This window comes from Chaetura pelagica, unplaced genomic scaffold (genome assembly GCF_000747805.2).
Source record: "Chaetura pelagica isolate M959 unplaced genomic scaffold, ChaPel_1.0 scaffold399, whole genome shotgun sequence".
In the NCBI taxonomy this organism is placed as follows: Eukaryota; Metazoa; Chordata; class Aves; order Apodiformes; family Apodidae; genus Chaetura; species Chaetura pelagica.
This window is the reverse complement of record NW_009970719.1, coordinates 857,890-880,246: the sequence shown is the minus strand read 5'-3', so window position 1 is coordinate 880,246 and position 22,357 is coordinate 857,890.

The window sequence follows — 22,357 nt, the reverse complement described above, 5'->3', positions numbered from 1 at the left end:
AGAAAATTAATCATACCTCAGGTATCTTGGGGAATATACTTGATTACCCAGTCACTAATGTGTGAAAATCTCACACTGGAATGATGCCATATGTCAACCTGTGGCAATATCAGGGAAGTATTGACAGTGTTTCGTTAATGAAATGTTGAGCTTGAATGACCTGTAGGCTGAAAATCCAGGCTACGTAAATTTAAAATAGTCTTTCAGCTATCATTTGATCTAGGGTTCCTGCATAACCACTGTATTGTCTCTCTAGCCATCAGAAAAAATAGTATTGTGTTAGGGTAAGAAAATCTTGCCCAACGACTAAAACTGAAAAACCTCTCACATTGCTATGATGGTAAGGAGGAACTTTTTAATTTTATAGGCCCAATTTTTTTTTCTTCTTTTGTAACCCTATTACAGAGTTCTTGGTAAGATCTCCCTAAAGAAACAGGGTATATGAACACATGCCACTGAGTTTAAGCTACTCATTGTGAATTTCTCCATGAATTATATCATGGATTTTTTTACACTAAACTGATGGCAGAGTAACCATTATAGTCTAAAAATTATTATTCTAATCCAAAGATTGTTGCTGACAAATTTTACCTGTATGCTTTCAAAAGAGTGAAAAAAGAAGCCATGAGAAGCCAGCATAAGTGCAAATTAAGCAACACAGAAGAAATATTAATTAAAAGAGGTTAATTGGGTTGGGGCAGGGTGGTGGGGAATGCTCTAATCCTCTGCACTGCCATGTGATGTTCTGGTGCTTCATCATTCTGAGGACCAGGAAAAGAAGGGGTTAAAAGTCACAGTATGGAGGGGGAAAAGACAATGTAATCAGCTTTTTCACTTCTGAATATTTTTCCACTTTCCAATGGGAGGGAGAATTCTTGGATAGCTTTAAAAAAGGGACAGTATACGTAACTCCAGGATCTCTCCAAAACATGCCACTCCTGTCTTGCAATGTTGACTCCTGTGGCCAGCTCCACAGGTTAGCCAGGATGAGCATTGCCCTCAACTGATAGATATGTTAAGAAAGATTCTTTCTTATATTTGATCTTTCTTTTGAAATTAATTTCCCTTGTTTGAAACTTTAAGTGTTTTTACCCTTTCTTTGATAATACAAAGTAAGCTCATTCTTTTATCCTCAACTTCTTTTTCTTAGTGACCTGATAAAAATGAAGCTTTCTGTTCCATAAGGAGGAGCAAACAGTACCAGAGTCTGTGTGAGCATTTGTGGAATCCTGTTTCCCACACAATTCTGGAGTTTGCAGTAATCATAGAATCCTGGAATGCTTCAGGTTGTAAAAGATCATCTAGTTCCAACCCTCCAGCATGGGCAGGGACACCTCCCACTAGACCAGATTCCTCAAAGCCTCATCCAGCCTGGTCTTGAACACTTCCAGGGATGGGGCTTCCACAGCTTCCCTGGGCAACCTGGTCCAGTGTCTCACCACCCTCACACTAAAGAATTTCTTCCTAATGTCTAACCTAAATCTCACTCTTCCAGTTCAAAGCCATTGCTGCTTGTCCTCTCACCACACACCCTTATAAAAAGCCCCTCCCTACTTTTCCTGTAGGCTCCCTTCAGGTATTGAAAGGCTGCTACAAGGTCTTCCCAGAGCCCTCTCTTCTGCAGACTGAATAACCCAAACTCTCTCAGCGTGTCTTCATAGGAGAGGTGCTCCAGCCCTCTGATCATCCTTATGGCCCTCCTCACTTGGAATTTGTTTTCCTTTACCTCCATCAAATTTGTTAAGTTTCTCTTAACCCTTCAGTGTTGCCAACTGGTGTTTTGTCAGCTACAGTTTTAGGAGAATGTCAGAACATTCTTGATGAGTTTGGTTGCCATGGGTAAGTATATTTCTTTGATTTTTCTGGGACATTGTGTATTAATTGATAGGGTACTTATTTTGTTATTCATATTTAATTTCTGCAGCCTATTTTGGTAGAGCAAGTATTGTAGAGTGTGGGGCCACTTTAAGGACTGTCAAACTTCTGCCAACCTTTAAAGGTCAAAATCAACTGTGACACCTACAGTTCAAATGTAATTAGTTGGAGATTTACTGGGATTTTATGCCAATCTCCCAGTAGCTTAGGAGTGACACAGAATCTAACCTTTTGGGATCCCAAGAGAAGTTCAGGTGGATGTGAGGATAAAGAGTAAAATATACTAACTAACATGCTGCACCTTTTAGCAAATCCTGTCTCTTACACTGTGCAAGTAACAAGAGTGCATTTGTTGTTGGGTGTTTTTTTAAACAAATAACCCACCACTCTCTGGCATGGCCATCTAGTACAAAGTTGATGTATTTATTTAAAGCTTAGCTCATTCTGTATGTTCTTGGATCATTAAACTGAAGGACTCATACAGTTGTGATTTTTAATGAAGCGTGTTTGAATAATTATGTTAATTTAGAAAGCACTAGAATCAAATCAAGTGATCAAAGTTTTCATGATTACTATCGTGTTTTTGTAACTCCCCCCATCACTGATTTCTAGATAGACTGGCTGGGTTTTTTTGCCATTTATTTAGAAATTGCCACTAATCAATGCAGAACATAAAAAAAAAAAAATTACACTAGCAAAGAAACTCATTTTGTGTTATGTCTCTATAGTGGACTTTGTATGAGTTGGAAAGTAATAAAGCTTCAACAGACCCCAGCCTAAATACAGTCTACAATCAATACTGTGTTCTGCCTTGACAGAAAGCTGAATTTTTATCTGTTAAACGTGTGAGCTTGGGGCAGCTCTGTGTCTGAAGTGGTTTAAATCTGAAAAGTGATGCGCTGCAAAGAAAGTTGATTGACATCTTTGTTTATTGAAAAGTATTACACGAACAACAAAACACGGCCAGATACAGAACACTCCATTGTAAAGTGCAGCTGTGTTATTTTTCAATCCTATGTGTTCTGCCCCTTTGATGCCTGACTGATGTAATAAAACTACAAGAATCTTCTTTGATTCAATGGTAAAAAATTTGGACAAGGGTAAGATATGGAGATTTATAACGGTTGCAGGGGTTTGGTGAATTTCTTTCAAAAACCTTGTCTTTTGGGTTTAATGCTTCTGAATTTGAAAAATAAATCAGGATGCATTTAATATGCAAGTTGTCTGAGGCCACTTGAAATATTTTTAAATATGCACTGGAAGATGGGAGAAAAGAACAATGATGGGTAATCTAAAAGCATTAAACATGCAGAATATGGAATTAAGTTACATTTAAATTTCACGTTAGAACAATTATGCTGTTCATTGACATTTTCCCATGTTTTATTAAATCTTTATTATGTCAAGGTAAATAGAGGTTAATTCTTCTGTTACCTCTTCCAATAAAGTATTATCTCTAATCTTGCATTAATAAAATAGTAGTAAATTGCACAATGTGAGTGATCACCATAGAGTAATTTAGACCATTCTAAAATCTTGTCTTTAGAGTACAGTGTAGTTAAAAAGAGATGTCACAAGAAAAACATGAAATACAATGTAAATTAAAGAAAAAAGAAAAAATAAATTAAAGAAAAAATTTTGCTCTTTAAGAAATTTATGGCTTCATTTCCTCAAATGCATTGACTTATGGACAATATATATGACAAACTCACAGCTCTGCTGTTCCTTCTCAGAGTTAGTTTGTCCTTTTTTATTATATAAGCTTCTTTGACTTGCCTGTTGTGCCACAACAACTACTAAGTAAAATAAGTCTTTGTCTTCAGCAGTTCATTGTGAATTCAATACATTTTCATATGACGTGTGGATGAATTCTTCCCCATTATTATTCAGTAAATTTTCGGAATCAGAAATTACCAGGATGGCACTTCCAGAGATTGCCCAGCCTCCAAAGCTGGTCAGCAGAAACTTCCCCTCTGTAAATCTATGCTGACTACTTCCAACGACTATTTTATTCCATATATAGTTGGAAATGGTTTCCATCATAAGTTTCCCTGGTGGGACTGAGGTGAAGCTGATGTAGAGTTTCCCAGATCCTCTTTGCCCTTCATGATGATAGGAGTCAGTTATTTTCTCCCAGTCCTCAGGAACCTCCCCTAGTTGCCATGACCTTTCAAAGACAATCAAGAGTAACCTTGCAATGTCATTACCCAGGCCCTTTAGCACTTGAGTATGTTCAGCTTCTTCACACCAACCCTAGCCATCCTTCTCCACTGAAGGTCATTCTTCCTTGCCCCATAATCCCACTGGTGTGATGGACTTTGGATTTCTGAGGGCAAATGTGACCTGCAAAACTGGAGGCTAAGAAGTCACTGAGTTATTTTGACTTTCTCTCTGTCCTTTGTCACTAGGTGCACTGCTTTAGTCAGCAGTAGGGCCAAGTCCTTGCCATCCTGGCTATTTCTCCTCTTTGTTCCTTCTGCTCTGTGCTGTAGCGTGTGTTTGGGTGCACATTGGTGTGTACCTGCTGAAGCTGTTTTGAAAGTTTTCATAACCCTCATCACAACCAGATTTCCCAGCTCAGAAAAGCCCAGCCTATGCATGCACACCATTTTTTTTTTTTCCTTTTTTGAGGGAAGACTTAATTCAACTGAAAGTGATAACTTGCAATTATTGCATTTTAAACTGAGTGCAGGGGTGTTTCAATGTTGTTTCTTATACTATCCTAATTTTGTTTGTTATTATTAGCTTTAATCTGTGTTTTCATCAAACTACAAAATTCCCCGTTGAGTTTTGCCAGGTTTGAGTAACAAATCACTCCCCACATTCTCCCTGCATGTTGTTTTTCCATTTTTCTGGCTTCCGTGCAAAGTCTTTCTCAGTCCTACAAGTGAGTAGATGGCCAGTCACATTTTACCATGAACTCTATTTCATTATCCTGAGTGTCTGTAAAGTTATTATTTTAAAAGCATGAATGTCAATAGATCTGCAGAAGGCGTTTACCAAGCAGCTTCAGGGCTGGTAGGAAAAACAAGAACTCATTTTGAAAGTGCTCCTGAGAAGTGTGCAGACAGTGGGATAATTCAGTACCTGTGTGCTAGTACAGTGATGCAATCAAAATACTGGAAGAGATTTGCTGTTGCACCCAGGACTAATTTTCCAGACTTTTTTTCATTGTATCTTTCCAAGATGAAGCCAAATTGAGAAGAACTTGGGTACCTAACCGAAGTTACTAAACTAAGCTTTGAGAGATGTCCAGTGAATCAAATTGAAAATTAAATTGGTTTTTTAAATAATAAATTAGAATAATTTTTTTCAGCCTTGCTGAACTATTATGAATGTGTATAGGGTGGTTACATGCACTTGTGATTAGATATTTCATTTGTAAATCCTTTGCAATAAAAATGGAAATATGCAAGACTTGCTAAGATCCAGCCTCATTCTCAGACTTGAAATTCAGACATTGCACATTGAACCTTTTGCTAAAAATTGTTTCTTGTTTTTCTGAAATCTATCCCTCCAATGCATAAACTTCCACCATTATATTTTAGAAGACAAAAAGGAGTGGAGCAGGCACACAGGTTTTCAAAAGAAACTGGATGAAACTAACAATGTTTGCCCCAGCTTCTCTTTGGTATATAGGAACTGTTCACACCTGAAATTCAAAGGCAAGCCCCTGAGATGTGAACTGACTGAAAGGGAAGCAAATCTTTGCATAAATCTCCAAGAAGTGGTTTAGATGGTCCCACTATTTTTTCTGGCTGTGGGATGACCTGATGCAAGATTTTGCTTGTTGGATGTGTTTTTGGGCAAGGAGCCATTTCCCTTAGTGTTTTACAAGCTTTGGAGCCAGAGAGGTGGTGCATAAAGTCTCGGTAAGTACTGAAAGCGGTTTTTAAAGTGGAAATATTCAAAGCATGCAGGAGTCTCTAAGCATCTGTTCCAGGGACACATTAATACATTTGAAAGGATATTAGAGCTTAACATAGAAGGGAAAAAAAATAAAAAAGTCCTACTGGCAAGATGTAAAACTGCTTAACAGAATTACATCCAGAAATTTGTGTATTTGATCTGAAAAAATAAATCATCTTACAGTTGCTCACATTAAAGCTGCATGTCAGTTTGGGAGCTTTTAGGATCTTGGACAGGTTTCCTCTTTCTGGTTCACGTAAGTTGTGTGTGTATTTGTGCAACTGCGGAACCTCAGAGCAGGATTTCTGGTGACCCCATGCACTGTGTGAGGATTTGTCTGATGTGCAAATTTAAGACAAACATTATGTATGTATTATCCACCTTTTCCCCTAGTTGTTAATGGTGGTCATGCCTTGATTAAGGATTCTTCTCAGTTTAATGGTTCCAATTAACTTGCATGGTTTTGTGGCTGACTTGATGGCCCAGCACAGGCTCTTCTGAGACACATACCAAGCTTCATTTCTGGCCTAAGGGATAAGAGAAACCTTGAGCCATGTTCCAGCCCTACCTACTGGTAGATTAGGAATGTCATTTAGACTTTAGTAGCTCTAGATTCTTTTTAGGAGGAGGATCAGATTAAGATGCAAAAAATGGAGCGCAAAGTCAGTGAAGTCATCTTGCAGCAAATGCAGTGGCTTGAGACTTGCTGTGGGCTTGTGCCCTAGGTTGTCTCCAAGTGATAGGTCTGAAAGGAGGTGAAGGGCTGGTAAGGCCTGAGGGATGAGAGGCAGAGACCATGCCTAGCACATTCCTCTGTTGACCATTGGATTGGTGGCTACAGAAACAGGCAAATCTAGATTTGTGTTATTAAAATCTGTCCTCTGAGGTAAGGTTGATTTTGGTGCAAAAATCAGAACATGAAGATTGTGAAAACCAGAAGGTTATAGACAGAATAAACAAAGCAAAAAATGATCCTTGGCCTTCTGTTTCCTTGGGTCTCATGCTTTAGAGATTACAGTGAACTCTGTGGCTAAGGAACAGATGTACCACAGGTAGGAGAACAAGTGTCTTTTTCCTTAAGTCACAGAAATTCAGATACTTGGAAATGGCAACCTCTTGTGCTACATGAAATAAATATGACAAAAGAAAAAGGAAAGAGCAAACTGCTTACCCTTATATTAAGAGCATGAAGTGGGATTTATAAATATCTTTGCATGTTCAACACCCAATCCTGCACTGGGCATGTCAATGCTTGTCACAGAATTTGAAATTCATCTAATCAGAGTGGAGCCTTTGAGATGTTTCACACCTGCAAATGCATCAAGTGACTAAACCTTACACAGTCTTTCACCATGATATGACCCACATAGCTCATTACAGCACAGTCTTCACTACTTTTGCTACAAGAACATTTGCATGGACAAAACCATGATTACTCTCATATATAACGAATGTTCCAATGTGTGCTACATGTAGCATCTAACTTGGGTTGTCACACTCATTCTTAATTCAAGTTAACATTAAACATTGATGGTTTAAGGACAATTAGTACTTGTTAATAGCACAAAAAATTCTATAGGTAGATGAAAAACAGTTATAAAACATCCTTTCTTTTTTATACAAAACCTGTAGCCACCTAAATGCTTCTGAGTGTTAACCATTTCTGAATGCCTGACATTGACTGCTTTAATGATGATTGCTCAGTACCCATACCAATGTTTAGGCACCCAGTAAAACCCGGTTTGTTTGTGTGGATATAACTTGAAGGCTGCCACAGCATCTAATAAAATTGTTTTCACTCAGAGAGGCATATAGGCAAGAACAGAATTCACCACAGCCAGTAATGGGCATCCACCTGCTTTATTTGACTTCAGGTAAATTTGTTGTGCTGTTTATAAAAGTGTCATTCATTGCCTCTCCCATATATTCTACTATAGAGGTATGGTTTAAGAAGAAATGTACTATATCTACTCTTACTGCTGCAACATCTTACTTTAAAATATTCCTAAAAATGACTCAGAAGACAGGGCAAAGTGTTGAGATCTGTATATATACATATATATATATGCACATCAGGACTGTTACTAGTGTCATGTCTTTAATGCTCCTATTTAAAAAAAAATATAATAAAAAAATACTAGTTCTGTCTCCAAGGTCACCAGTGTCATTTTTAGGGCTAATCAGCAGGGACTTAATGAAAAACTTTTGTCCTGCAATTGTCTGGGGTTCAAGTCAATCTGACCTCTCCATGTAAGCCTTCTGCCACTGATGCAGGACTCCACCCAGCTAAACCACCTGCTGAGGTCAGATAACAAGGTATAAATGGCAATGAGGATTTTTTTTCTTCACAGCAAAAAATTGTACACACAAATCTGCACGTAAGTGTATCTGCATTTTGATATGTGCACATATATCTGTATACATCACACAAAATTATCTGCTTCCTGTATGCATTTGTATTTAATGTTTTCACAGTAAATGGAAGTAACAACTGCTATGAGTTACTCAGCAATTGAGATTAATGTGCTGTTATTTTACATTTGGAATAGACAGGGAGTATAATAATTATGTAGATTTGAAGTTCAGGATTCTCCAGAATGTAGACTATTTAACTACTTATCATAGTATACAGAAATTTGGTGTAAATGTACAAATATTTGCATCTCTCATTTTCCTCTTCTTAGTGAGGCAAGGACAATGTGATCCCCAGAGGACCTGGTGTGTTTGTTTCCTGGTGTGCTCAACTATTTTTAACATTCCTCAGTGGTGCATCAAAAAGGAGAATTATTTTATTTCTTTGGGGACCTGTGAATTTCTTGCAATGTGAGCTTCTGTGAGTTCAAAATGCATTAGAAAAAACAGGTTAATTTTTACAGTAAGAGGTTGAAATGTTGAACTGCCCTTCTGTGGCAGTGTGAAGCATCCCACAGATAACTGTGGGGGCTGGAACTCCTAGGAGCTACACAAAATGCAATACTACTTATTGTTTTAATTGTGAGCAAGAACTCTTTTCCTTTGTTGGAACCTCTAATGCTCCTTAAAAATAGAAATAGGCTAATACCTAAACATATTTTGCTGAATCTATTTTACATCCTTAATTTATTCTTTTCACTTTGTTTATATTCAAAATAGCAGTCATTGGCAGCTGAATTTGAATCATAGCATTTGGGTTGTAGTCTATTCATGACATCATTGTATTTTCACTGCTTGTAAACATGCCCTCAGATAGTCACTAAATGTCACAGAATTTGAATAACTAGAAAAAGCAGAGAGAATTGAAGCTGCCATTGCTGCAAATGCTAGATGCTGCATATGCTGATGATGGGGATTGAGTTAATGACAACCTGTTCCAGAGGAAAGGCATGAATGGAACTTCTTGTCACCCTCCACCTCCTTCCCCAGTCTGAAGTTCAGACTAGTGAAGAGAAAAAGAAAGATGTTGATGTTATGGCAGGTATGTAGATAGACTGAGAAGGAAAACGAGGTTTTTAGTGTGAGAAAGGTGAAGAACTCTTTCAGAAAGTAAGAAAGATCTTTCTCTGCTGCCTTCAGAGGTTTATATTGAATACTACAGATTTACTACACGCTTCTGTCAACTGTTTGTTTAGTCACTCTGACAATGATATTTTATCCTGCAAGAGTCCTACCCCAGAGACCAGAAAACACTGTTCTTATAGTTTAGACTAATAGACTTATTACTGGTTTTGGGGCTTTAGGCATTTTATACCCCAATATTCTTTTTCAATTGATGAAGATCATTTCCATTATAAACCTTAAGGCAAATATCTACATATATTCAGACCTACACGTGTACTAAGCAGATAACTTAGCTGGGCAATTTAAATGAGAACCAGGTCTTGGAGCCTTGAGGTGAAGAGATGCAGTCCCAGCACCATAGCAGTCTAAAACTTCAGGTCAGAGTGAAGTCCTTGAGACTTCATAACAGGCAATTACAAAGTGGCCTCTAGCAGGCAAGAAACCAGTGACAAATATTACACATGTAATGATTACTTTGTGCACTGGCAAAATGCAGGACATAAAAGTAAAGGAGATACTTGGTTCCAAAGCATCTTGAAAAAATGAAAAGTTCTTTTTTAATTGGTCTAATATGAGGGGGTTTTTTATGTGAAAATGGCAGGAGCCTTGAAGGAAATCTGATTAATTCATTCGGTAATTTTAAAAAATGTTGACAGTGAGATATTTCCTCATGAAACTTTGCTCTAACCTTGGAGCAACTTTACAGAGTGGAAAGCAAGGTAAATTTGGTAGTAACATAGGCCTTAAACTAAGGTGTGCCTTTTGAAGGGTCTAGAGAGTTCTGTGAGGAAAGGCTAAGGGAGCTGGGATTGCTTAGTTTGGAGGAGACCTTATTGATCTCTACAACTACCTGAAAAGAGGTGGTAGTGGGGTGGGTGTTGGCCTCTCTCCCTAGTAAATAACAATAGGACAGGAGGAAATGGCCTGAAGTTGCACCAGGGGAGGTTTAGACTAGGTAGTAGGAATAATTTCTGCACTGAAAGAGTAGTCAGGTGCTGGAATGGGCTGGCCAGGGAAGGGGGGGAGTCACCATCCCTGAAGGTCTTAAAAAAACATGTGGATGAGGCACTTCAGGGCACACTCTAGTGGATATAGTGTTTTTTTTCTGGGCTGTTGATTGGACTCAGTGATCTCAAAGGTCTTTTCCAACCATGAAAAAAGCTGTTTTGAACTGACTGAGTTATGAGGCTCTAAGGATGTGTTCTTCAAATGTGTGTGTTGATCCTGAACTAAGTTTCCCTTATTAATCTCCTGAAACTCCATTTGGGTCTGTGGGCTAGCTAAGCTAAGCTAAGCAGACATTCACAAGTCAATGCATATGCTCACAATATTATGTTATTTCTGGATTTTTAAAAATGAATGTATTATTCCTTTTCCCCTGTTTTTACAAGCAGATATATTTTGATGAAGCCATGAAGTGTCCTGTGATATCACACAGTCATATAATTAAGTGCTTTTGCTATGAAACTTCTGACTATCTGAGCTGTCTTCTGCTTATTTGTTAATCTCAAATGGGCTTCTTCTGAAAACCTATTAACTATCAGAAATGTGAAAACTCAAAACTATTATAGAAGTGTTTCTTAAAGAATAATAACATGATACAAAATAAGCAAAATTCCTATCTGAGTAAGCGTCAGGTTCAAGGTCAAATATTTTTCTAACCAGATCTCAGCTGAAGAGGGAAACTTAGATCTATTTTAGGTCGCTACTAGAAACCTTTATAAACTTCTACCTGCAGCTCCGGGCACTTAGGGGAGCAAAAAAGACACAGAAAGCTTTGTCAAGAAGTCCTTAAAAATTGTAACCTCCTTTAAATAATTTTAAAAGATATTTTGAGATAAAGATATATAAAAATATCCATATAAAACCATTCTCATTTGCAATTTCCATTTTTGTCCTAGGAAGAAGGTGTTATTCATGCTGAAGGGCATGAGACCTTGTGACCTGGGATTTTGATTGTACTCCCTCTCTAATTATTTGTGGAAAGTGTACTCACTTGGAAAGTCAGTCAATAATTAATTTTTATGTATAGTTTCCATAATTCACTGAAAATCTAGTTAACTTCTCCTTAAACACTATTTAAAAAAATAACAGCTTTTTGACTTGGAACTCACCATCACTTTCACAAAACCGTCAGGAGCTGTTAATATATTGAAGAACATGTGGTGACAACATTAGCTGTAAAACCCCTTTGAGAGTTGCTAGGAAAAAAAAAAAAAAGTAGAGATCTCCAGATTCAAGTAAAACTTACTGCTTTGTTAGCCCAGCATGAGGAATCCCTGATTCCCCACTTGTCTGCTGTGTTTAAATATTATAACTCAAATATGCTTACATAAAAGCTTATTGATTGGAAGAATCACTTGCTTTTTGTGCATTAGTTAATCAGGCTGCTGTTTTGAAATCTGTCCAGGAACCCACAGTGGAACCTTTCCTAATCCATCTGTTTAAGTCTCAAATGGTTTCACTGCTCCACTCACTTACCAGCACTGCTGGAATGTTAGTGCCTTATGATTAAAGGATATTGTTGTTCTTTTCATCCATCATCCTGGAGTTTGCTATTAATAATACAGTTCTTGTTTTCCTTTTTTTTTCTCTTTCTCTCTCCCCTCTGCTTTGTTTTTTGGCTATTTCTTTAAAAAGCTGCTAAGATTTTCTATTCCTCTCTGTCTTTTTTTTCCTCATTCAGATAAGGCATTTTCAGCAATGTGAGTTAGGTGGGCAAAAAAACCAAATCCTATTAGTGCTTCCTGGAAAGTGTGCACTGTCTTTCAACATTTGAAAAATGAATGGGAGAAAGACAAAAGAAAATCAAGCTAAAATGTGGGAGAGGGAAAGGCTAAACTGTAATAGGAGACATCATATTATACAAAACTCTCTGTGGCTCCAGAAACATGTATGAATTATTGCTTTGTACTCATGGTAATATCCAAAAGCATTATTTTTTTAGCATTTCTTTGTGATTAAATCATATTATGGGGAAAAGTCTTAGGTTTAATTTCTGTTGAGGTATACTAGAGTACATGAAAATGTGCCTACTGTTATTCTGAAAAATAGCTAAGCTGTATTTGGATATAGCTGCTGATCAGTGACATTTCAAATAAAATGAGAAGCCTTTTTGGCTTTTCCAGCTCTCCCCAAAGAAAAAGGGATTTAAATCAGGAAAACTATAACTTTTCTTTCTTTCTTTCTTTCTTTATAGGTGGATAAAGAGTCACGGATATTAAAGGAGACCTATTAATCAGGCTGTTGTGAAAGATCTGATACCAGCTTTGGTCAAATGGGACAAGTGTCATCCTGAGAGCCTTCCTCTCTGGGACAGGAAACTGATGGAGCAAAGCCCTGCGAACACGCAGCGACACTTCACATTCAATCCACAGCCCTATAAAGAGATGAAAAATGAGCCTTGTCCAGGGCTCTTACCTCAGCACCCAGTGGCAAAAATAAAATGTGAGCTTGGGACCAGCTCTCTTTGAAGCTGAATTTTTTATCTTTTTTGTTTTGTTTTGTTTTTTACCTTTTTTTTTTTTTTTTTTTTTTTTAAGCTCTGCAACAGGCCTCTGGTGGTTACAGGTATTGATTGTCAGAAAGTAATCTGTTCAGGTTTGGGGGCATGCCAGACTGAATCCTGGAGTACATTCCTTCCTCTCCAAGGACATGTTGAGCTTTTTATACTGTCCACACTGACTCACTTGTCAGCTGTCTAGCTTCTTTGTCTTCACCCATTTCCCTGTTTGTGGGAAGCATATAATTAAATCTCCCTTAAAAATATATATATATAAATATACACTGCTACTCTAGAATTTTCTGCCAGTGCCAAAGATTTTTTACCTCATTTTTTTTAACCCTCATTTTTCTTCTATAATCATTATTTAATTCCCTCTGGCTGCCTGCTACTTATTTGTAGTAGTACCATTCATCCATTGAGACCTTTCCATCTGTCACACAGCTTTGCTTTCTCTCCCCAGAAGCTTTCTTCTCCTACTGTGCCATGCTTTATTTTTTTGGGTTTAGTTGCATGTTTGTATGCTCTTTTTAGCATTTAGAAAAATGCTTCAGTATTCAGAACAAATACAACAAGAAGAGGAAAAAAACCCAACATAACACAAGAGAAACTCAACACCAACATTGTGCACAGAGACAGGATAAGGAGACTGGGATTCCTGATGAGTTAAGGAATCAACAAATATAGCCATTCCATAACTGGTGGCCAGACCCTGCTCTCTCTGAATTGTTGTTGCCTTCAAAATCTTTCCAGTTTTATGTTAGATAAATAGATGGTGTCAGGAACTGCAGCATTCCCTTTGCTGTACTGACTCCCTTTGATGTACTGATTATAAAGAATATCTGAGGAAACCCAAACATGCTGAGGTAAAATACTGCAATTACTTAAAGCAAAAAAATGTTTCAAAGGGCCAAACAGTCCCTTACAAAAGCAAGTTTTGGTTTGTTTTAATTTGTTTTTTTTTGGTGTGGTCCCAAAAGCTACAGTCCCAGCATAGGATCAGTGTGTACCTCTGACTTTCACATTTGTCCTGCCTGATCTGAAGGACCCTCAGTGGGTGAAATTTCACTGTTGCCCAGAAAATCTAGTCCAGAGCTTCATTACAATCTATTTTTCTTGCCAAAATATAAGTCTATTAGTTCTATTTTTTAATATATATATATATTATTTTTTCCCCCCCAAAAAACAGCAAACCACACTCCAGCCAGTGCTCAAATGCCTCCTTCCATTTTCTTTGGTTTAAGGTTAAACATGCCCAGTTCCTTCAGGCTTTCCTCACAGGCCTGATGATACACACTGTGTTCCTGCTGCTCCAATTCCCTCCAACGTGGGGACTCAGAGGTACACACAAAGCTTCAGATGACACTTCCTGGGCTGGCTAGATAGATAATTTCACCTGCCTTCCAGGTTTTGCCAGGTTTTTTCTTGCAGCCACATTATATTTTTTGACATTTGCTAAGATTATACCTGTTCTTAAATTTTCTACTAATGTTTTTGGGTTAACTGGAAAGCAAATAGTACATTTGGGTGGCAGTCTTAGGAGTGTGATGATGAAAACAGTGGGGCAAGGGCCTTACAACTAAGAAACCCAAATACAAACCACCTGTGGATGTGGTAGGCCAAAAAAATGATCTATCTGATCTTCTAATTTAGTTTTAGGTAGTCCTGTGAGGAGCAGGGAGTTGGATTTTATGATCCTTATGAGTGCCTTCCAACTCAAGATATTCAGTTCTACCCTACCCCATCCTATCCTATTCTATTCTAAAAATGTTTTATTCTCATATGTGTGAACTTAATGAAAGGGAGAGGACAAAGAGGTGGAGTGGGATTATCACTTAACCTAGGAAATCAGTAGCACTGCATGAAGTTATTGCACCATACACTGGGCTTCTATAGTCTTATCAAATGTAGAAAAATATTTGTGAAGCCTGCACATAGAATAGCTGAACATTTATTTTATTTTTTTAATTATTTTTTTTTCTTCACACAGAACTTAACAATTCTAAATCTGCACTAATGTCTGAAAGTGACCCAAGTGATGACAGTGGTCTCTGGGGAGAGGTCTGGACACAAGGAGGACTGTATCTTCAAGTGTATGATGAACTAGACTTTTTTTTCACATAAGGCAGGTTTTTTTTTGTAAGTTATTATTTTTTCAGTAGGAATGCATTCAATCCTTTGTGTATAGTACTAATGTGAGAATCTAATTCTGCCTTTCTGGCTAGAACTCTTTGTCTGTTTCTCCTACAATGAACCGGAGTGGCTCTACCTCGTAATAGATTTTGTTCTAAAGCTACTGCCTGTTTTTCTCTTCCTTCCTCCTTCATGCCATCACTTGAAGACCTCAGGCAGACCTCTGCCATAGACCAGAGTGCTTGTGTTAAATGAATATATTTGACAGGAGTTAAATCTTTTGGGCCTTGCAATAGGTTTTCCTCGTCTTGGCATGTGAAGACTGAGAGTGTTCTTTGACACCAGCAGCAGAGGATGTGAGCACAGCAACTTTCAGGGCATCAGAAGTGTCAGCATAAGGAAAAATCAGCAAAAGAAGACAGTGTTGAGGTAATTTTCCCACACCATGCCATGGATTTAGCCAACTCCTGCTCCTGTGAATTCTGGGCTGACAGAGTTTCCTTCCTTGTTGCTAAATATCACATGAAGTGTTCTGTCAGCATCAAGACTTGCTCAGTCCCCTTATGTAGTAAAATAAAAATATAATCCTTATGCCCATGTTTGAAATTTGAGCATAAGTTAAAGAAAAAAAAAGTAAAAAAACCTTTCCAACAGGCCAAGACTGCATTTTGGAGGTTCATTTTTCAGAACATCATGTAGTCAATGCTGTCAAGAAGAGCTGAAGGTGAAAGATATGTAGGGCACAAGTACTAAAAATTGAAACTCTTACTCCCACCAAAATGCAAGGGATTTCTGCCAGTTGCCATAGACATCAGTGGTAGCAGCATCCCAGTATTTTTTTTCTGCTTTTACTTTCTGCTTTCATCATCTTTTTATTTATTTTTGGATGCTGAGGAAACAAAATAAAACATAAATTACTAGCATGGTTTTGTGGTTTATATGTCAGATTTCCTAATGTTTTTAAGGGTTACAAGTATTTATTTACACTCCAAATTTCATAGTGGTGATTAGAGCCCACAGTCAGGAAAATGCCAAGTTACAGTTGGGTTAAATGCATCTGATCTCCTGAGTACTGATGAATGTGGTTATTGCTCCAAGTTCTTCTGCACCCAGCTGGGTTTTTGATAAGGTATTTAAGGGCAGAAGTGTTTGAAATGCTGGGCTCTCTTTCTGTGTGGAAGAAACATCAGACAAGAAAGTGAAAGTTCTGAATCACCAAAGAGACCGTGGGTTTGAAAAGCAATGTTTCTGCACCTGAAGAGTTTTACATATATGCATTAATGTGACAGTATGACTGCTCTGTGTTTGTTTGCACAGGATCATTTTTGTTGTTCTTTTCTGAATTTCTGGCATCTTTTGTAAGTGATATTTTGCATCTAATCTAGATGCAATATTGTTGCTCAGCTGTGCCCTATGGTCTTCTCTATGGAATACACCTTGAAGTGAAGGGAACCACTACAGGGATGCAAATGCCTGAGAGGCAGTACAAGCTAGAAGCAGCAAAGGGCTGTAGAGCTGGGCTTTGAACAAATTTTCCCTCCTTCCATATCTAGTAAATGCCTCTAAGTGAGAACTGCTGCTGCTTCTTTGCATGCTTCAGCTGCAGAGATGGACTGAGGATCTCCATTACCCTCCATCCCAGCCACTGCCTGAGGGACTGACTGACTGACACCCAGGAAGGCTCCTTTCTGTCAGGGTTTCTTGCTGCTGCTTGCCAAGAGCAAAATGTGGGTACTGGGCTTGGGAATTCAGATATCAGCAATAACCTGTCTGGTTCCCTTGGGAATTTCTGGATGTCCATTTCTCTCAGACCCTACTCAGGAAAACTATTGACTGAAAAGTGTCAGGCAACACAAAGACCCTGACTGTACTCAAAGCAGTAAAACTTCAGAATTGGAAATTACTTTATCCAGTATAGAAAAAAGCTTCTTAGTCTATTTTTCCCAGGTGTCAGATCATTGCCTAGAGATGAAACTTTGACATTTGGATTTATCAGAATAAAGAATTTTCTCCTATAAAAAAGAGGGATCCCGAGTTCCTTCCTTCACTCGTCTTTCAGTCAAAACTGTTGTGCAATGCCCATATAAGTAGATTCATTTAAACTCAAAAGATGATAGAACTTCTTCCTCTTTAGGTGGTAACACTTTTATGCTAAAAAAAAGGGGGGATGGGTGGGTTTAAAAAAATATCTTGCCATCTCTTTGACTGCTAATATAAATGCCATTATTTTTCTCAGCATTGTAGTTTAAAATATGGGGTTGGCTGGTTTTATTGTGTGGATTGATTAAGAAAAAGCAAGGAACTTAGGTAACTTATTCCTGGAAAACATTATTTCCTGAAAGTACAATATTTTTTCTACCTCATAAATATTACACAGGAACAAGCCTTTGAAGTAAATAAAATGTAATTACTATTGATGCTTTATACAGTGTTCAGCATCTTTAAATTATAACTCAGGCTTAAATCTTTGTATAAACTAAGGTAGTCTAAGTAATTTCACCTTAATTAGTGTGTCTTTTGTTTGTGTAACAACCTATGCTGATTTTTTTCGAAGGAAATTAAATATACAGAGTAAATCAGGCCATGAGCACACAAGTTTAAGAATGATTAACACCATTCTTGTGGTGTTTCTTGATTTCTTTCTGTATAGGGAGGTCAGTACAGAAGCCTGGAGAGATCAAACCCAAAAGGTAAGTTACTACACGATGTGTGGAAAACCATGAGCCATGTTGTGGTCCTTGCTTGTGGTGAATTGTGGTGAACCACATCTGATAAAAGGATAGGATGTACTGTAATCAGTTTTGAGAAAGTATTTTCAGTTTAAGGCAAGAAATTACTTGACCACTTCCCCCTCCAGCCTCCACTCCCTGCCCTCCCCTCTTATTTTTTTGTGTCATCAGTAAGGTTGTAACCAAGTTTTCTGGGAAAGTACATCACCCAGTGCTTCCCTACCTCCTTTCTTGAAATATTTCTTTTGTCTGTCTCCATTACACCCGCGTGCAGTGACACAATGTTTCTGCACAGTGGGAGCTTGCAATCTCTGAAGAGGTTTCCCAGCACTGCTTTTTAGACTGAAATCTTCACAATCTTCAATAGCTACTCAGATTTGAAAAACTAGCACATTGTTATTCTCCTGACTGTGTGGATGTAAAAAAGGCTATTTTATTGCTTCCTTTTTTTTTTTTTTTTTTTTTTTTTTTTGGAGTCCCTGGGTACACATTGCCCTTACATCTAACTTGAGTATGTTTGGATGTCAACTGGAGTTGCAATTCAGATGTCTTCTGCTGTTTGTGTTTTTCTTTCATGTAGAGTTTTACATTATAAATGAGAAGTGTCTGTCAGGGAGACTTGTATTTTGGTTATAATTAATGCTTTTGAGTCACACAACCTTTTTTGAATGTGTAATTATCATTTTTTTATTATTGCTAACATAGTGCAGCATATTGTATGGTATGTGACAATAAATGTTATGCTGTGTATCATAACAGATGTTTGGTAGTATGTCTATTATTTTTAAATGCCAACAAGTTATCACAGAATCACAGAACCATTCAGGTTGGAAGAAACCCTTGGGATCACCAAGTCCAACCATCATCCCTACTCTACAAAGTTCTCCCCTAAACCCTAAACCATCTCCACCAACACCACATCCAAATGACCCTTAAACACATCCAGGGATGGTGACTCAAGCACCTCCCTGGGCAGCCCATTCCAGTGTCTAACCACTCTTTCTGTGAAAAACATTTTTTCTAATGTCCAACCTAAACTTCCCCTGTTGCAGCTTGAAGCCCTTCCCTCTTGTTCTGTCACTAATTACCTGTGAGAAGAGACCAGCACCAACCTCTCTACAATGACCTTTCAGGTAGTTGTAGAGACTGATGAGGTCTCCCCTCAGCCTCCTCTTCCTCAAACTAAACATTCCCAGCTCCTTCAAGTGTTCTTCATAAGATTGATTCTCCAGGCCCTTCACCAGCTCCGTTGCCCTCCTCTGTACTCACTCTAGCACCTCTTGAATTGAGGTGCCCAAAACTGGACACAACACTCCAGGTGTGGCCTCACCAGTGCTGAGGACAGGGGGACAATCACCTCTTTACGTCTGTTGGTCACACTATTTCTAATACAGGCCAGGATGCCATTGGTTTTCTTGGCCACCTGGGCACACTGCTGGCTCATATTCAGCCGCTTGCCCATTAGAACCCCCAAGTCCTTTTCTGCCAGACACTTCCCAGCCACACTTCCCCAAGCCTTTTGCACAGTTTCATAGGACATTCAAGGTATCACATCTGATATCCTGTAAACCACAAACAGTATCTGTTGCACCAGCAAAGTATTATCCCAAGCCCTGGTTAGGTCAATTCCTCATGGAACATAACTACTGTTCCCTCTGGTGAGGGAAGGAGGGGTCAAGATCGTACCAGCACCTGAAGACTGTGTTGTGAGTGGAAATTTATTAGGAAAGACCTGTCTGGATGATCATGTCTCTGCTCTGTGGCAATTCCTGCAGAGAAAGGGCTCCATGTTCCTCCTGAAACTCTTCTGTAACCCTAAGCCTGGTGCATGTTTGACCCTGGATTTGTGAACAAGTGATGGTCAAGCATCTAAGAAAATCAAGGGAATTAAAAAAATACAGTGCCACAGTATCACAGAGAACATACATTTCACCCTTGTTCCTTGTCTCTAACAAATATAACTTCTTCCCCTCCCCTTTCCTTTTTTGTAAAGATTATAACTCAAAAGAGTATTAAAAAGTCATAGTGTAGACACTTCTAAAGTATGCAAAATGGAAAGCTCCATTTTTGTGGTTTGCTATTCTGCCCTTAAAATAAGGCAAGCACACATATAGAGCAGTCTGTGTTTGGTCAGGTACTGCCTAATGTGCTTTTCTCTTACAGGATCAATTTCTGGAGTTCAGCTGAGTGCTTGTGGCTGTTGGAAAAATGATATGAGAAAACTTAGGCAGACTTTTCAAGGGCAGACAAGCAAATCTCCCCCAGATCCACTTCAGTAAATGCTCTGTCAGAGTGAAGCAAAAGAATACATACAAAAGCAAAGCATGGAGCACTGGGAGTGTGGTTTTGTCCCATCTCCTCTATGGCAATTCCTTGTGGGGGACATGGCAGGGGAAAGGCTACAAAGCAGAGAGTATCTCTGCAATGAGGCTCAGCAGCACCTTTTTCAAGTGTGGCTGAGTTCCCCAGCCTTTTTCTCAGCTGTGAGTAGGGAGAGGTAGCCAAGAGTGCTCATGGCTTGCAAGTGTGGATCAAACTTCAGAGCTGAGAATTGCCCAGTTTGGAAACTACTATATTTTTCAGTGATAGTAACAACTCTGCAAGAGATAAATCTGTGCTGTGATTTGTCTGGAAGTAATGGAATCTTTAACTGGTTTTGGGCTGGCCTTACGCACAGAGGCTCTGGAGCAAGCTAAACAGCTCTGAATAACTGTGCATAAGTCTGTTTATTGACGCTCAGGAAGTTGTTTTTTTTTGGATTGGAGACTTTGCTGCACTCAAAAGAAAGAAAAAAATCCTGCAAGTGATCTAGAAAACTGGTTTAAAACCTTCTGATTCTCCCATTGCCAGTGGGTGATATCAAATGTGTCAGTGCAAGGAGCTGTGTTGCTCCTGGGCATCAGTTAGATTCCTAAAAGACCAAGAGGTATCTTGAAGCACTGAGTAGAATAAACACTTGTCTCCTTTCTTAAATGACTCAGACCCAAGGAAAGAACAGAGCACAACATTTTTTATTTAAAACAACAGAGTTGAGTTCTGCTCAGTTTCCTACAGCACTATGATGCCTGTTGCACTTAGTGATAATGTGGCTCCTTGTGTTACTGCAGCTTTCCAAGCTTCAGTCCCATCTTTCATGTTTACAATCAGTTTGTGGCCTTTTGAAAGTGAAATATCCCTGTCTAAAATGTTGCTAAATTAGCAAAGAATAGGTGCCACAAACTGTAAGCTACCATGGATATTTCAGTACACAACCAGATTTTAATAAGCATAAACTCTGTCTTGAGTCAATGTCTCCTTGCCTCTGGATAATACAACTATGTATAGTAAAATATGTGCCATGTTTTCTTAACATCTTGCAGTTACTCAGCATTAACCCGCTGGGCACACTGGGATTCTAAGGAACCTGGACAGAGAAACAAGCTGCTGCTGAAAACAACACAGGGATCAATATCTTGTATTACTGTAAAAATCCTTCTGGGCTTAAAACCTTATTTTCTTGTGTTTGGCAGGGAGCCCCAGAGAGTAACAAGGAGGGTGAATCACAGCAGTTGTAGTAAATGTTTTCCAACAGAAAGTGTTCCTGGGTTTCAAGGATTTGTGAGGTTTTAAGGCCACAAGAGGCTGTTGGATTGTCTTGCCAGACCTCCCATTTAGCAGGAGCCATAGGACATTCTGGTATTAATCCCTGCCTCCCTCCGTACAGGTAAGGCTGTATCTTTCAGAAAGGCAACCAATCTTGATGTAACTTTTGGCAGTGTTTGTTGCTATTCTGATAGCTAATTGTCCTTAGTATTATAAATGTAGGGCTTATTTCTACTTCCTTGACTTTGGAATCAGATCTCACAATGCCTTTTTCAGACTCAAGGAACTTTTGTAGTAAAATTTCTGATTTTTGAGTGATTAATTTATCTCTTAGTCTCTCTGACTCTCTCTGATGAGGAGAAAACTTCCTCACGGCCTAAAATTAAATACAGGCTTTCCAAAACTTCAGTTCTTCTCACAGTTCTTGATCAATTCTGTCATAACATTAAATCACACAACTTTAACTTTTCAGATACCAAACGTATACATGGTATGCAAGACATGCAAAGAGCTTTCAAGGAATAATAGCATAAAAAAAATAATATTAAAAAATAATTTACTCTTGCACCACGCACATTTGAGAGCCAGCATATTTCTCCCTTGAATAATCATATTTTAGAACTCTAGTCAAGTGCATTAGCTGAAACTGTCTGATGTTCCTCAGTTACATCTAGTTCAACAACTAGATGAGCACATGAGAAAAAGACATATCTAGAAGCCCCACATTTAAGGCCTGATCCAGCTGATGCTGCAGTCAGAGGGGTTGCTCCATTGACTGCACAAGGGGTTGGATCAGGACTTTACTGAACAGTAGGACTGTTCTTTGCAAAGATGATACATTTAAATATGAGAAGTAATGCAGTAAGCATGGAAAACTGGTTTAGTTGGAATCTAATTTTCATAGCTTTAAAAAAAAAAAAAGTGATAGATATCTCTATTGTAAGTATAGAAACATAAAAAAGTAAAATGCAGGTAAAGAAGATGGCTGCATAAATTAAACTGCATCTGCTGAAGTTATTAACATCACAAAGATACCTGCTAGAGGTAAAATCCTGACCTCAGTGAAGTCAAAGTGACGTGCTGCCTTTAG